Source organism: Nycticebus coucang, chromosome 20 (genome assembly GCF_027406575.1).
Source record: "Nycticebus coucang isolate mNycCou1 chromosome 20, mNycCou1.pri, whole genome shotgun sequence".
Taxonomy (NCBI): Eukaryota; Metazoa; Chordata; class Mammalia; order Primates; family Lorisidae; genus Nycticebus; species Nycticebus coucang.
Genome location: NC_069799.1, coordinates 36,784,983 through 36,795,421, shown reverse-complemented (window position 1 = coordinate 36,795,421; position 10,439 = coordinate 36,784,983). Strand labels below are relative to the sequence as shown.

The 10,439-nt window shown below is 39.5% G+C and overlaps 1 pseudogene; it reads left to right on the top strand.

Annotated features, from left to right (window-relative positions):
- The first annotated feature begins 9,419 nt into the window (after positions 1 to 9,419).
- Positions 9,420 to 9,849, top strand: LOC128573010 (RING-box protein 2-like; annotated as a pseudogene).
- The last annotated feature ends 590 nt before the right edge of the window (positions 9,850 to 10,439 follow it).

The following is a 10,439-nucleotide window of genomic DNA, read 5'->3' as shown; positions in this document are numbered from 1 at the left end:
CAGGAGTTGGTTTTTTTAAAAAATAAAATAGATAAACCTTTGGTCAGACTAACTAGAAATAGAAAAAGTAAAATCTCTAGTAACCTCAATCAGAAATGATAAAGGGGAAATAACAACTGATGCCACAGATATACAAAATATCATCTCTGAATACTACCAGAAACTCTATGCCCAGAAATTTGACAATGTGAAGGAAATGGATCAATATTTGGAATCACACCCTCTCCCTAGACTTAGCCAGGAAGAAATAAAGCTTCTGAACAGACCAATTTCATGCACTGAGATGAAAGAAACAATAAAAAAGCCTCAAACAAACAAACAAAAAAATGCCCTGGTCTGGATGGCTTCACACCAGAATTTTATTAAACCTTCAAGGAAGAGTTTATTCCCGTACTGCAGAAATTATTCCAAAAAATTGAGGAGGAACGAATCTTCTCCAACACGTTCTACAAAGCAAACATCACCCTCGTACCAAAACCAGGAAAAGACCCAACTAAAAAGGAGAATTTCAGACAAATTTCATTAATGAATATAGATGCAAAAATTCTCAACAAAATCCTAGCCAATAGATTACAGCTTATCATCAAAAAAGTCATATACCATGATCAAGTAGGTTTCATCTTAGGTATACAAGGCTGATTTAACATACGCAATTCCATAAATGTTATCCACCATATTAACAGAAGCAAAAATTAAGACCATATGATCCTCTCAATAGATTTAGAAAAAGCATTTGATAAAATCCAGCATCCTTTTCTAATTAGAACACTGAAGAGTATAGGTACAGGTGGCACATTTCCAAAACTGATTGAAGCTATCCATGACAAACCCGCAGCTAATATTTTATTAAATGGAGTAAAACTGAAAGCTTTTCCTCTTGAACTAGAACCAGACAAAGTTATCCTCTGTCACCATTACTTTTCAACATAGTGCTGGAAGTTCTAGCCAATACAATTAGGGAAGACAAGGAAATAAAGGGAATCCAAATAGAAGAAGAGGAGGTCAAACTCTCCCTCTTTGCTGATACATGATCTTATACTTAAAGAACCCAAAAGACTCAACCACAAGACTCCTGGAAGTCATCAAAAAATATATTAATGTCTCAGGTTATAAAATCAACGTCCACAAATCAGTTGCCTTTGTATATGCCAATAAGAGTCAAGATGAGAGGCTAATTAGGGACACAACTCCCTTCACCATAGCCCCAAAGAAAATGAAATATCTAGGAATGTACCTAACAAAAGAGGTGAAGGACCTCTATAAAGAAAATTATGAAACCCTAAGAAAGGAAATAGTAGATGACTTTAAAAAATGGAAGAACATACCATGCTCATGGATGGGAAGAATCAACATTGTTACAAGTTCTATACCTATACCAAAGCAATCTACATATTCAATGCCATTCCTATTAAAATACCAACATCGTACTTTCAAGATTTGGAAACAATAATTCTGCATTTTGTATGGAACCAGAAAAAAACCCGTATAGCTAAGGCAGTTCTTAGTAATAAAAATAAAGCTGGGGGCATCACCATACCAGATTTTAGACTCTACTACAAAGCCATAGTAGGCAAGACAGCATGGTACTGGCACAAAAATAGAGACATAGACATTTGGAACCGAATGGAAAACCATGAAATGAAACTAACATCTTACAACCACCTAATTAATCTTTGATAAACCTAACAAGATTATACCTTGGGGGAAAGAGTCCCTATTCTATAAATGGTGCAGGGAGAACTGGATATCCACATGTAAAAGACTGAAACTAGACCCACACCTTTCTCCACTCACAAAAATTGATGCAAGATGGATAAAGGACTTAAATTTAAGGCATGAAACAATAGAAATCCTCAAAGAAAGCATAGGAAAAACACTGGAAGATATTGGCCTAGGGAAAGACTTCATGAAGAAGACTGCCATGGCAATTGCAACAACAACAAAAATAAACAAATGGGACTTCATTAAACTCAAAAGCTTCTGTACAGCTAAGGAGATAATAACCAAAGCAAATAGACAACTTACACAATGGGAAAGGATATTTGCACATTTTGAATGAGACAAAAGCTTGATAACTAGAATCTATAGAGAACTCAAATTAATCCACATGAAAAAAGCCAACAATCCCATATATCAATGAGCAAAAGACATGAATAGAAACTTCTCTAAAGAAGACAGACGAATGGCTAACAAATATATGAAAAAATGTTCATCATCCCTATCTATTAGAGAAATGCAAATCAAAACCACCCTGAGATACCATCTAACCCCAGCGAAAATGGCCCACATTACAAAATCTCAGAACTGCAGATGCTGGCGTGGATGTGGAGAGAAGAGAACATGTTTACACTGCTGCTGGGACTGCAAACTAATACAACCTTTTTGGAAGAAAGCATGGAGAAACCTCAAAGAACTCAAGCTAGACCTCCCATTTGATCCTGCAATCCCATTACAGAGCATCTACCCAGAAGGAAAAAAAATCCTTTTATCATAAGGACACTTGTACTAGACTGTTTATTGCAGCTCAATTTACAATCACCAAAATATGGAAACAGCCTAAATGCCCACCAACCCAGGAATGGATTAACAAGCTGTGCTATATGTACACCATGGAATACTATTCAGCCATTAAAAAAATGGAGACTTTACATCCTTCGTATTAACCTGGATGGAAGTGGAACACAATATTCTTAGTAAAGCATCACAAGAAGGGAGAAGCATGAATCCTATGTACTCAGTTTTGATATGAGGACAATTAAGGACACAGTGGGGGTGGGGGAAGGGGAAAGCAGAGAGAGAGGGAAGGAGGGAGGTGGGTGGGCCTTGGTGTGTGCCACACGTTTTGGGGGCAAGACACTATTGGAAGATGGACTTTACTTAACAAATGTAATCAGTGTAACCTGGTTTCTTGTACCCTCAATGAATGTCCGCCCCCCCAAAAATCTGAAGCTCAACCACCACAAAAGATCAGATCAGTACCCCCTTAATCAACAAGCTTTAATAGACGTAGCCCCTTTGATTGACAAATTTAAGAGATATGGACCTTTAAGGCTCTGCTAATCCCCCGAGAACAGCTATTTTTTTTTCTTTTTTCCTAGTCATACTTTGCTTTTTAATGGCACTTTTCGCCCATAGCACAAGCATTGTTGCATTATTTTCTCCCTTACTATCAATATCTTTGTGAGGTAGTGAAGGGAGGGAGCAAGGACTTTTTTCTATTTTGCGGATGAGAATACTCTATGTGAATTTCAGATCACTGGTTCTCAACTGTGGCAGCATTGAAATCATCAGAAAGTTCTGTTTTGTTTTGTTTTTGAGACAGAGTCTCAAGCTGTCACCCTGGGTAAAGTGCCGCGGCATCATAGCTCACAGCAACCTCCAACTCTTGGGCTCCAGAGATCCTCTTGCCTCAGTTTTTCCATTTTCAGTAGAGACTGGGTTTCACTTTGCTCAGGCTGGTCTTGGATTTGTGAGCTCAAGCAATCCACCCTCCTCAGTCTCCTAGAGAACTAAGATTCATCAGAAAGTTTTTAAAAATCCTAATAGGTCATATCCCAGATCAACTCCAGAATCTTAGCCCATGGAACCTAAGCATCAGTATTATTTGTAGCACCTGAAGTGACTCCAAACCATAACTAAGGTTGAGAGGCATTAGGATGACAGCAGACTTTTTTTTCTTTTGTAGAGACAGAGTCTCACTTTGTCACCCCTGGCAGGGTGCCGTGGCATCACACATCTCACAGCAAACTACAACTACTGGGTTTAGGTGATTCTCTTGCCTCAGCCTCCTGAGTAGCTGGGACTACAGGCACCTGTTAGAATACCCTCTATTTTTTTGTTGCAGTTCGGCTTTGGCCGGGTTTGAACCCACCACCCTTGGTATATGGGGCCGGCGCCCTACCCACTGAGCAACAGGTGCCACCTGAAAGCAGACTTTTCAACTGAAACTTTTTAAGCCAGAGGAAATGGTCATTCCACCTTCAATGTTCTTTTAAAAAGCAATTTTCAGCCCAGAATTCTGGATCCTGCTAAACTAAGCTTCCAAATTGATGGAGAAATCAAATCTTTTGTGGCTATAAAAGCACTGAGGAAATTAACCTCAACAAGATGAGCTCTACAGGAAATACTTAGACCTATTCTCAACACTGATGGCTAGGAAAGTAAACACCCAGAAGCTAAAGGTCAAAACTTAGCTTCCACAGCCGTGCAAAAAAATAACTACACAATGGACTTTCATAAAATAAGATGAATAGAACTCTAGCACATGTATCAATTCTCTCAGTAAATGTCCATGGATTGAATTCACCACTAAAGAGTCACAGGCTGGCTGATTGGATAAAAAAAGCACATGCTGGCTCGGCGCCTGTGGCACAAGTGGCTAAGGTGCCAGCCACATACACCTGCGCTGGCGGGTTTGAATCTAGCCCAGGCCCACCAAACAATGAGGGTAGCAACCAGAAAATAGCTGGGCGTTGTGGCAGGTGCCTGTAGTCCCGGCTATTTGGGAGGTGGAGGCAGGAGAATTGCTTGAGTCCAGGAGTTGGAGGTTGCTATGAGTTGTGATGCCATGGCACTTTACCCAGGATAGCTTGAGGCTCTGTCTAAAAAAAAAAAAAAGCACATGCCATTCACATGCTATGTCCAGGAAACACACCTAGCTTTGAGGGACAAATCAAGACTCAGCATTAAAGAGTGGAAAACAGTATTTCAAGTAAATGGAAAGAAGAAAGGAGGGATTGCAATCTTATTTTCAATTACAAGTGGATTTAAAGCAGCTAAAGTTAAGAAAGACAAAGATGGACACTTTATACTGGTCAAATGAACACTGAAACAAGACTACAATTCAATTTTAAATATTTATGCACCCAAATTAAATGCTACCAGATTTGTCAAACAGACCTTGATGGCTCTGAACAATATGATATGCTATAACACCATAATAGCTAGGGAATTTCACATCCCTCTGACAGAACTGAAGAGATCCTCTAAACAGAAACTGAACAAAGATACAAAGGACTTAAATGTGACTTTAGAACAAATGTGATTATTAGAATACACAGAACACACCATCTTAAAGCTAAAGAATGTACACTTTTGTTGTCAGCTCATAGTACACACTCCAAAATCAACCATCCTAGGATACAAATCAAACCCTAACAAAATTAAAAGAATAGAGATTATACCTTGTATCTTCTCAGACCACATGGCAATAAAGCTGAAACTCAACTCCAACAAAAACGTTTGTCTCCACACAAAAGCATGGGAATTAAATAGCCTTGTGCTGGATGATAGTTCGGTTTTGGGAGAGATAAAAGAGAAAATCAGTGAATTCTTCAAACAACAACAATGAAGACACAGTTACCAAAAACTCTGGGATACAAGAAAAGCAGTCTTAAGAGGAAAATTTATCGCATTAGACACCTACATTCCAAAAACAAATAGAGTGCATCAACAAACTCATAAGCCATCTTTGGGAATAGAAAAAAAACTATGTAATCCCATACCCAGAAATAGAAAAGAAATAACCAAAATTACATTATAGATTAATGAAATTGAAAACAAAAGGATCAAAAAAGTTGTTTTTTTTAAAAAAATGAAATTGGTAAACCATTGGCCAGATTAACTAGAAATAAAAGAATAAAATCTCTAATAGCCTCAATCAGAAACAACAAAGAGGAAATAACAACAGATGACACAAAGATATAAGAGATCATCTCTGAGTACTATGAGAAACAATATGCTCAGAAATTGGACAATGTGGGGGATATGGATCAATACCTGGAATCACACCCTTTCCCTAGACTTAACAAAGATGAAATAGATCCTTGAACACACCAATATCAAAATTGAGATCAAAGAAACAATAAAAATTGTCCCAAAGAAAACATGCCCTAATCCAGATGGCTTCATAGCAGAATTCTATCAAACCTTCAAAGAACAGCTTACACTCATACTGCAGAAATATACAACTACAAAGGAGAACTTCAGACCAATTTCGCTAATGAATATAAATGCAAAAATTCTCAATAAAATCCTAGCCGATAGGCAGCTCCCATAGCTTAGTGGGGAGGGTGTGGGCCACATACACCAAGGCTGGCAGGTTTGAACCTGGCCTGAGCCAGCTAAAAAACAACAATGACAACAACAAAAATAACTGGGCATTGTGGCGGGCACCTGTGGTCCCACCTACTTGGTAGGCTGAGGCAAGAGAATCGCTTAAGCCCAACAGTTAGAGGTTACTCTGAGCTGTAATAACACAGCACTCTACCCAGGGCAACAGCTTGAGACTTTCTTTAAAAAAGGAAAAATCCTAGCCAATAGATTGCAGCTACACATTAAAAAAAATAATAATTCATCATGGTCAAGTAGGTTTTATCTCAGGGATGCAAGGCAGGTTTAACACGTGCAGGTCTACAGATAAAATTCACCATATCAACAGAAGCAAAAACAAAGACCATTTGTTCTCTCAATAGATGTGTCAAAAGCATTTCATAAAATTCAGTATCCTTTTGTAATGAGCACACTTAAGCATACAGGCATAGGTGACACATTTTTTAAACTGATTGAAGCCATCTATGACAAACCCACAGCTAATATTATACTGAATGGAGTAAAACTGAAAGCTTTTCCACTTAGAACTGGAACCAGACAAGGTTGTCCTCTATCGCCACTACTATTCAACATAGTGCAGGAAGTTCTAGCCAATACAATGAAGCAAGAGAAGAAAATAAAGGGCATCCAAATGGGGGCAGAGGAGGTCAAACTCTCACTCTTTGCTGAAGTTGTGATCTTATACTTAGAGAATCCCAAAGACTCAACCACAGACTTTTGGAAGGATCAAGAAATATAATAATGTCTGAGGATATAAAATTAACATCCACAAATCAGGAGCCTTTGTATATACCAATAACAGCCAAGATGAGAAGCTAATCAAGGACACGGTTCCCTTCACTGTAGCTTAAAAAAATGAAAAAGCTAGGAATATACCTAAGCAAAGAGGTGGAGGAACTCTACAAAGAAAATTACAAAACTATAAGAAAGAAACAGCAGAAGATATGAACAAATAGGAGAACATACCATGCTCTTGCTGAGAAGTATGAATATTGTCAAAATGTCGGCTTGGTGACTGTAGCTCAGCAGCTAGGTTGCCAACCACCTACACTGGAGCAGGGCATGAATCTAGCCCAGGCCTGCAGAACAACAATGACAACTACAACCAAAAAATAGCTGGGCATTGTGGCAAGCACCTGTAGTCCCAGCTACTTGGGAGGCTGAGGCAAGACAATCGCTGATGCCCAAGATTTTGAGGTTGCTGTGAGCTATGATGCCATGGCATTCTACTGAGGGCAACATAGTGAGACTCTACAGATTCAATACAATCCCCATAAAAACACCATCATCATAGTTTCAAGATTTGGAAAAGACAATTGTTTGTTTTTTATGGAATCAGAGAAAGGTAATTCTTAGTAATAAAAACAAAGCCTGGGTTATTACCCTACCAGACTTTAGGCTATCCTAGAAGTCCATAGTGATCAATTTGTGCCAGCATGACATTGGCCCAAAAATAGAGGCATTGGCATTTGAAGCCAAATAGAAAACCAGAAGATGAAAGTAACATCTTACAGTCCCCTGATATTTGATAAACCAAACAAGAACATACACTGGGTGGGTGGTGCCTGTGGGTCAGTGGGTAGGGCGCCAGCCCCATATACTGCGGGTTCAAAAACATCCCTGGCCAAACTGCAACAAAAAATAGCCGGGCGTTATGGCGGGCACCTGTGATCCCAGCTACTCTGGAGGCTGAGGTAGGAGAACGGCACTCTACTGAGGGTGATAAAGTGAGACTCTGTCTCTACAAAAAAAAAAAAAGGAAGAAGAAGAAGAACATACACTGGGGGGAAAATAATCTCTATTCAATAAATAGTGTTGGGAGAACGGGATAACCACATGTAAGAGACTGAAACTGGATCCACACCTGTCACCACTTATAAAAATTTATTCAAGATGAAGACTTCCATGGCTTAGGGCGGCGCCTGTGGCTCAAGGAGTAGGGTGCCCGCACCATATACCAGAGGTGGTGGGTTCAAACCGGGCCTCAGCCAAATAAAAAAGAAAAAGAAAAAAAAAAAAAACTGCAATAAGACTTCCATGTCAATTGCAACAAAAATAAACAAATGGGACTTAATCAAACAGAAATGCTTCTGTACAGCTAAGGAAACAACAAACAAAGCAAATAGAAAACCTGCACAATGGGAAAAGATATCTGCATATTAGGAATCAGACAAAACTTGATAACTAGGACCCACAGAGAACTCAAATTAGTCAACAAAAAAGACCCCTAAATCCCATATATCACTGGGCAAGAGACATGAATCAAACCTTCTTAAGGAAGACAGATGAATGGCTAACAAACACACGAAAAAATGCTCATTGTACCCAATCATCAGAAAAATGCAAATCAAAATTATTGTGAGATATCACCTAACCCCAGTGAGAATGGCCCACAGCACAAAGTCTCAAAGCTACAGATGCTGTTGTGGATGTGGAGAGGAGGGAACACTTTTACACCGCTGGTGGGACTGCAAATGAATACAACCTTTTCTAGAAGGATGTCTTGAGATTCCTCAAAGAACTCAAATTGGACCTCCCATTTGATCCTGCAATCCCATTACTAGGCATCTACCCAGAAGAAAAAAATTCATTTTATCACACGGATATTCACATTAGACTATTTATTGTAGCTCAATTTACAATCTCCAAAATGTGGAAACAGACTAAATGCCCACCAACCCAGGAATGGATTAACAAGCTGTGGTATATGTATACCATGGAATACTATTCAGCCATTAAAAAAGATGGAGAATTTACATCTTTTGTATTAACCTAAATGGAGATGGAACATACTCTCCTTAGTAAAGCATCAAAAGAATGGAGAAGCCAGAATCCAATGTACTCAATTCTAATATGAATGCAGTAGATGAGCTAGTACAAGGGGTGGGGTAGGGAAATGAGGGAGAAGGGAATGGGGAAGAGGGAGGGAGATGGTGGTCACAGCGCATGGCACCCCTCTTGGCGGTGGGACACAATTATAAAAGGGACATTATCTAACAATGCAATCAATGTACCTAATTGTACCCTCAATGTATACCAAACAATCAAAAAAAAAGGAAAAAAAAAAGAAGTTTTTTGGCTATTTCAGATTGGTTTAGCCTAAGTTACGTATTTTTTAAATATAGGTCTTTGCAAGATATAGTTCAAGTTACATTTTGCTGGTGATTGCAAATTAAGCAAGCTCGAGATCACTACTGAGGTCTATTTCATGGATTCCCCGTTGTAATTCAACAATTCTTAGTTTTTAAACTTCATGTCCCGACTCAACTGTAACATGTATATTAAAAATGTAATTGCACCAGCGGCCCCACAGAGCCGCCATAGCCACTCGCCTCCCCCGACCCAACGTCTAACCCGCCGGCTTCGCGCCGCCGCCATGGCAGACGTAGAAGACGGCGAGGAACCCTGTACCTTGGCCTCTCACTCCGGGGGCGCAGCCTCCAAGTCGGGGGGGCGACAAAATGTTCTCTCTCCAGAAGTGGAACGCGGTGGCCATGTGGAGCTGGGACGTGGAGTGCGATACGTGCGCCATCTGCAGGGTCCAGGTGATGGATGCCTGTCTTAGATGTCAAGCTGAAAACAAACAAGAGGATTGTGCTGTGGTCTGGGGAGAATGTAATCATTCCTTCCACAACTGCTGCATGTCCCCGTGGGTGAAACAGAACAATCGCTGCCCTCTCTGCCAGCAGGACTGGGTAGTCCAAAGAATCGGCAAATGAGAATGGCAGAAGGCTTTCTTAGTGCAGCTGTTCAAAGCCCTGGTGGATCTTGTTATCAAGTGCCCTGCAAAAGCTAGAACACTCCAGGGGATTCATTCTTCAAATAAGGAGCCAATGGATCTGTGGTCTTTTGAGTCTTGTTAAAGGCATGGTTTAGTATTTTGTCAGTTTTATTTTCAGAAATTCTCCACAATTAAGAAGATAATTTATAAAAGATGGTCTTTCCTACCTCTGTGGAGTGTCACACACACTGCTTAGAAGTGCTATAAAAAAGGAGAGAACTCCCCAATTGAATGACCTTTATAATTTTCCCATTGATACACTAGTTGTGGAAGCCATTCCTGTCAGAGGAGAACTTTTTGCATACCTATTGATCAGCTAAAAAAGGACAGCATGTTACAGTAGCAAATAAAGTGAGTTTAAAACCCAACTCTTATCCTTAATTTGTTCCTAACTTACTTTGGCAGGAAGAGGGGGGTGATCAATGAAAGCTTTATTTAATATGAGAATTTTAAGTTTGGGCCACTGAACAGGGTAAATAAAATTAAACTTTTGGGCATATGGAATGTTGATTGTCTTTTAAAAAGTTATCAGTCTTTATCATTGACT